The following is a 7,130-nucleotide window of genomic DNA, read 5'->3' as shown; positions in this document are numbered from 1 at the left end:
TTAGGCAACTAAATCCCTCTACAAGCATCAGTGACAGCAGTAGCAAAGTGAACCACAATGAAAGGTAGTTTACCTTGGAGCTTAGTAGACTCATGGTCAAATAGGAATATTTCTGTGCAGCAGTGAAACAATCTGTTGCAATTACTGTTACCCTATAGGTCTACATTCCTCTGAATTCCTTCACCCTTGGAAGAACACAGGACTTGAAAGCATATCCACTGAATATATCTCTTCAAGACACACTGACTGAGTTGATGCTATCTCAGCAACAGAAATCCTTCTGAGTTCACAAGATACTTCGTTTTGCCATAATACTCATTTCACAGTTTTGTAATGCATCCTTTTTATAACTCACATTTTGTGACCTCCTACCAGATTTGCTAGTGTTGCAAACACCTCACCACACCACACCACTCAGCCATGAGACAGCTCCAGCCTCAGAGCACAGCTAAAGATTTTCTGACCTCGATTCCATGCTAGCATCCACCTGCAGAAGAGAAGCCCAAACTCACACATCATGCCCACTGGTGGACCAGATGAGAAGCTGTGCCCCTGTTCACTGCAGGGCAGTTGGACTAGATGGCCCTCAGAGGTTCTTTCCAGCTTCCTGGCTTCTATGACAACAGCTCTGTGCTGTTACAGACTAGATCTGGCTTTGATGTGTAAACGGACTACAAAATAGCCTATGAATTTCAGCTACAGCAATCAGGGCTGACTTCCTGGCTTCAGACCCTGTCCCTGTCACCATGGTGAAGGTGAAGGTTGGGGCTGTGTACAGAAAAAAGCAGTAGCTTTTGAGCTATGCGTACAGTTCGCTGTCATAATAGTTACACATTCAGATCCCTGACTGCTCAGGGCTAAAGTTGAAGGCAGTAGGTGTGAAGATACCTAACACACAGGCACTTGTTTTGATTAGCACCATTTTTGTAACAATAAGGGCTCACCATAGCTAGTCTCATTTACAGTTTAGGGTTACAATGGTAAAAAAAAAAAAAATCTACAATGACTAAGCCTTCGTTCAAAACTGTGTGGGAGGAGTCATGACTCATCTTACAAGATATTTTCATGTGTTTTACTTCCCCACGTGAATAGCACAAAATAGCTTTTAAAGGGGAGAGAAATTAGCAGGAGAAAGAAAAAGAAAATCATCAGCAAAAGCCTTGCAGCATATTTTTCTGGTATATAAAACACCTCAGTCATAAATCACAAATCACATTCAGGTGTGGAACAGCAAGGAAAGTACAGCCTTGGGTCCTACTGTTTCACAGACCTGACTGTTGTGCGATGCAGAACTGCTATGCCACATCATTGAGTTACGATTCCTCTGTTGTATGACCTATCACAAACTGTGAGGAAGGGAAAGGCAAGGACAGCATTATTAAAAGCAGGCAGCCCATGCAAAGGTGTTGGGTTTTGTCTGGTTTTTTTTTCCTTCATTAACTAGCTAATGACGTGGAAGCAGGGATTGTAGCTGAGTTGACTTGTCAGTCAGCAATACTGAGCCCACAGGATGGTGTGGCACAGACAAATATCAAATTTATCCATCAGTTCTGCTCAGTCTGACTTGACATTTAAAGGGAAAGTTAAAGCCACCATTGGTTATGAGTAGATTGGCTTTTTGAGTATATTTTCAAGCATTCATAAATGTTTCAGCTAAAGTAACTACATTTCTGATTTCTGCAAGTTGTTTTATAAAGGCAGAACACAATACAACAACTGTTTTGAAAGAGAAACTTGGCATATATACCAAACAATGCATTCAGCACCGACATGGCTATTTTCATGCAACAGGACACCCATAGAAGATGGCTACAAAAACCGATTCCTAGAATGCGATGCCTCATGTGATTGCGCATGAATTTGTGTTTCTCAGAGGTATTTCTGCTGGAAGAATTTGCACATCAAGAAGTTGTAGCACCAAAATGCCAGCCCCTAAACAGGAGCAGTTGTATCGTTAAAGCCTCAGACTAAAATCACAGCTCCTTTGACAAACAAACCAAAACACATCACAGCACGCAGCAGCTGGCTTCCTGACTTAAGCTTTCTCATTGATAGCTTCCCAATATTTGTGAGCCAGCAAACTAACCCACAGCCATAAGGACATCTCCAAAAAGTGTAGGAGCGATTGCATGGCAAACACGTTTGTTGTAGCACTGACTCTTCCTCCCCTTCTTTTTCCCTAAGAGCTCCATAAGGTAACACAACCAAAGAAGATCTCTAGGATTACATATTGGATCTTCAGAACGACAGAAGAAGAAAACAGTAAAGAAGGATTAATGATCCGTTGCATTTTATTGCTTAGTTGCATTGGGGTTTCATTGTAAACCTCTATTTTCAGAGTTTTATAGTGCAATGTTAAAAACATTGTGCTAAAACAACCATTTGATTTTAAGATGGCGCATAAGTAACTTCTGACAGCTCAAATAAAGGATTCAAGCTATTTTTGTGACTGAAATTATGCACAGTTATTTCTATTACTAAGAAAAACCATTCCTGATACCTGATCTTCTTTAGTAAAGTAATAGGTTTAAAAAAGAAATTTTCCTTTTATGATATCTGCATTTGATTTTAACATTTGCATTTGAATACACCAGTATACTGTTGCAATGAAAAGCTATTCTCTGGTTTAGCTGGTCATTCTTCAAGCAAATTAATATCCCTAAAAACACTTTTATAATTGGCTCTACAAGAAGAGTTATAGAACAAGACAATTATATTTCACTATTATGGTAGAAAATTTTGCCACGTATACATGATACGTATACATGTGCTTTTAACCTGATGGAAATAGAAGAAGTTACTGCTAGGATCTCTGTGTTACTGGATTTACAGAATCATACAATGTTTGAATTGGAAGGGGATCCTTAAGGCCATCTGATCCAACCCCCGTAACAATGAGCAGGGACACCGACAACTGCATCAGGTGCTCAGAGCCCCATCCAGCCTGACCTTAAGTGTCTCCAGGGACGGGCCACTCCAATGTTTTATCTACACACACAGTTAAGCACAAAGTTTTCACCTTTGCCTGTAATTCCATTGTATAACTTCATTCTTCTGCAATGTATACCCTGATGATTAATCCGGCAACCTCTGACAGCAGCATGTATGATACTACTGAAGCTTCTCAGCAGACCTAAAACTAAAACACAGGCACGTGCTTTACCTCAGCTCCTTCTCCTTCCCTCTTCTTAGAGGGCATGTGCTAGATGGCATTAGCTGAGCAATGCAGTTTGTGCTACAAGAAGCCAGTGACAGCAAATCTCTTCTTCTAAAGCATGGGTGGCTGTTTGTGTTCACATCAAATACCTTGTGTCACCTGGCACTTCAGTCTGTTTGAAAGCAGTGTTTGCTGTCTTCAGCAGCATCCAAGAAGACAGCCCAGGAAGATGGCACTCCACCAGTGAAAAAGAAGGAGGTGGAAGAATCATCCTCAACTTTGGGGAAACAATCATAGAAACACAGAATGGCCTGGGTTGATAAGGACCTCGAAGATAATCTAGTTTCAGCCCCCCTGCCACAGGTAGCACCACCAACCACCAAACCAGGCTCTTTGACACTCTCACAAACCTGAATTCCCATTACTGCCTGGTACAAAGTTCTTGTCTGTTTGCACATCAGATACTGGTGATGATATTAGAGCCAGGCTGAGAGCTAAATCGTATGATTTGAAAACAGTAGCTTCATTTTTAAACCATAATTTAGTTCTGTCCCTATTTATATTTAAAAGGCCTCACACTAGCTCTTAATTTGAAGACCTTTTCTTTCTTAGAAGTTGAGCACATTAATTGGACTAATAGCAGCAATAATTAATAACACTAAAAAGGTGCTAACACACTCTTAGCTGAGACCCCAAGGCAAACTTCAATGCTCTCTCCAACTTAATTATAATCACAAAGTTGGAAGCCTCAGGAAATGTTTTGTTCATTATTTTTCCTGTTGTTCTCATTTCTATCTTGAACCCAAGTCCATGTGATACAATACACTTGAGGAATGAAAAGAAGAAAGCAAAATAGATGCTTCTGGAATTCACATCTGAATACAATATGACAACATTGGTAGCCAGCAGACTGCGTTCACATCACTCACCTGCTGAAGTTGCATGAGTATTAAGCAATTTGCAGGATGAAGTGCTTGATACTGAGATTCGTATTTTCAATGGCTTTTAAGAAACATCTAATTTCACTCTTCCACCAGCTCATTTTTGTTTTGCTTTCTTTTTAACCAACAAATGCATCCTTACTTTGATGCAGCCAGGGATACAGGCAGTGCGTAGGATTATGCTGCCATCTATAGTTTGGATAGGAAAACAGATCACATCAAATGATAAAATAAAGACACTGCATAAGTAGAATTACTTGGGCACTAAGGTTTTTCTGTTCTCAAAGTAACTCTTCATAAAATTACATACATTTGAAAGCAACTAATTTTTTTCTTTTTTAGTATGCAAATATTTAATATATTTTGATGAAAACAGAGCAAGAAACTCATTTTCTCACTAGAAGAATAACGGAAAACTCTTCAGTATGGAAATACTACAAATTACCAATTCATCTCCTACAATCTGACACTTCCACACTTCATTGAAAAAAAACCAAACCCAAACAAAAAGCCATCAGAATCATCTACCAGTCTACAGATACATAAAAAGATGGAAGTTGTATATCAGTGGCAGTGCTCAGAAAATGATTCTCATGTACAGAAAGGGTTAAAAAATCATTACTTGTGCACAAAGAAAATGTATCCTACAGTAACTGTAGTTCTAGACCATCTAAAACCAAACTTACAACTCCTACTGACCTTTAGAAATACAACCTCAAGAGTTCAAGACTTCCTACTCAGTACTGACACACAACAATTTGCTCCTCTTGATGTTCCCAGACTGAAAGACTTGCCAGGTCATCCCACACCTCCACTTCTTCCCAAGCACAGATTCAAATACAGAGAGGACGTGGATGACACGTGCACAACTCACATACAGATGGCATGGCCTAAGGAACTCCAGACACCCCAAGGCGTGTGACAGCTCAGCTCACAAGCAGATTTCAGCCTGATGTGTTCAGGCACAATTCTGCATGCATATAAATTTACAATGTAGTTAGAACTCAGTACACGTAAGACCACTTATATGTGACGCAATGTTCACTACATTATGGAAGCTTAACATTTAGGCAAAGTAATGCAACACAGAACATTTATGTGCAGGACTGATTAGTCTAAAGCCATTTTCAGCTTCCTCCAGTCATATCATACTTTCTCAGAGGCCAGAATGCCTATAATGAAAAGCTTTATAGGTGGCAAGATGAAACACTGCCCTAAAACTAAACTTAGATTACAGTTTATCTTGTATTTTGCAAATCCTATTATTGAGATTTCACATTCTTCCATCAAAATTTCTTTGAATAGAGACCACTTGTATGTGTGCTTACAGTACCTATCGTATATTAATGCGTTGTTTATTTAAGCACGTAACTATGTTTTAAACAGCATCCTTAGTAAGCTACACCATATACAGAATGACCATTGCAATGAGTGCTTGTATTCCTAGTTTACTTGGAAACAGTGGAGAAGGGATGGAAAAGACAACCTGAGCTTTCTACAACACCTACTCAAAAGGAGAAAAATTTTACGTTCTAGTGCATGCCACTTCTACCCTGAATCCATCCTCATTCACCAGGAAAGTAAGGTTTAAAAATAAAACTGCTATGATGTAGAAAAATATTTCCCAGCAACAAATGCCTTTACCTGGACCTTCATACCCCACCATTCCCAGAAATGTTTGTTTAAACATCCTGTTCCCAAAGCTTCAAGCTGAGATGAACGCTGTTTTCCCTGTCCCATCTCAATTACCCAAAGGTGGAAAGAAAACTTCTTGCTTTGTTAGTGAAATTAAGTGTCCACATGTTGTCAGATTAGTATTTGAAAGTAAAAAAAAAAAAAAGATTAAAAACAGTGATAAAGTTTGTGTAGTGTATATACATCTAAGAGGTTTAAGAACATATTAGAGGCTTAAGAACATAACACATACTTGAAGACTTCATTTGAAGTTCTGCTTAAGTGGCTCATTTCCCCTTTTTTCCTTTAAGCCTCATCCACAGAAGTTTAACTGAAAGCAAGTCTGAATGTGCTGGAATTAAAAGAAACATACATGTTTTTGAATCTCAACTGCGCGTTTTTGGGGTTCATTCTTTTGAGGAACAAAAATGAAAAAGAGGAAATCAATAAGCAAACAAGGTATCAGCACACAGCCGTGAAGGCCCAGCTTCTCCTTCAGCGCTAAAAAAGGGACCACATTAATTCTGTGCAGATCAACTATTCTGCTTACACTGAATCCTTTGTTCAAAACAAAAGAAACTGCTACAATCAGAGTTGTTACCTTTTCTACATTAGAAAAATGACTACTATTTCAAACAAATTTCTTACTGATTTCACTCGGCCCTGTTGCAGTCAGATAAAAACTAAAGTGCTCACATATACAAGAGTGCCATTTATCAGCAGTTCCTCATTTCTTGCCTCCTAAAAAAAGATCCAGAGGCAGAACTAAGTGTACAGTACTGTTCTCTGTCATACATACCCATTTTAGTTTTCATTGCAGTTGTTTCCTGCTGAACATTAAGAGATTTGAACTTATCACAGTCTTGCATTGAGGCTGTTTCCTCAAAAAGGAATCACAGAATGGCCTGGGTTGAAAAGGACCACAAAGATCATTCAGTTTCAACCCTCCTGCTGTGTGCAGGGTCGCCAACCAGCAGACCAGGCTGCCCAGAGCCACATCCAGCCTGGCCTTGAATGCCTGCAGGGATGGGGCATCCACAGCCTCCTTGGGCAACCTGTTCCAGTGCCTCACCACCTCTGTGTGAAAAACTTCCTGCTAACATCTAACCTAAACCTTCCCCACAGTAACATCCCTGTAAAAGCTAACATCTTGACTCTTAGCCCTAAGGAATGCACAAAATACCTATGACCTAAATCCAAGTGATTACAAATTTCAATGACAAAACCATTCCTCAGAAAAAGTGGCTACTCTGCCCGACCAATTAACAGCAGCATGTTAAGCCTTATGATCACCACACTTTCCAGCCTTCTCCCCAACAATGACAGCTTTCGCTTTTAATAAAGCATCTGCTATAGGA

Source organism: Centrocercus urophasianus, unplaced genomic scaffold (assembly GCF_019232065.1).
Source record: "Centrocercus urophasianus isolate 14NV4802_14NV808 unplaced genomic scaffold, USGS_Curo_1.0 seq_12, whole genome shotgun sequence".
Lineage (NCBI taxonomy): Eukaryota > Metazoa > Chordata > Aves > Galliformes > Phasianidae > Centrocercus > Centrocercus urophasianus.
The sequence above is the reverse complement of the archived record's forward strand: the minus strand, read 5'-3'. Positions refer to the sequence as shown.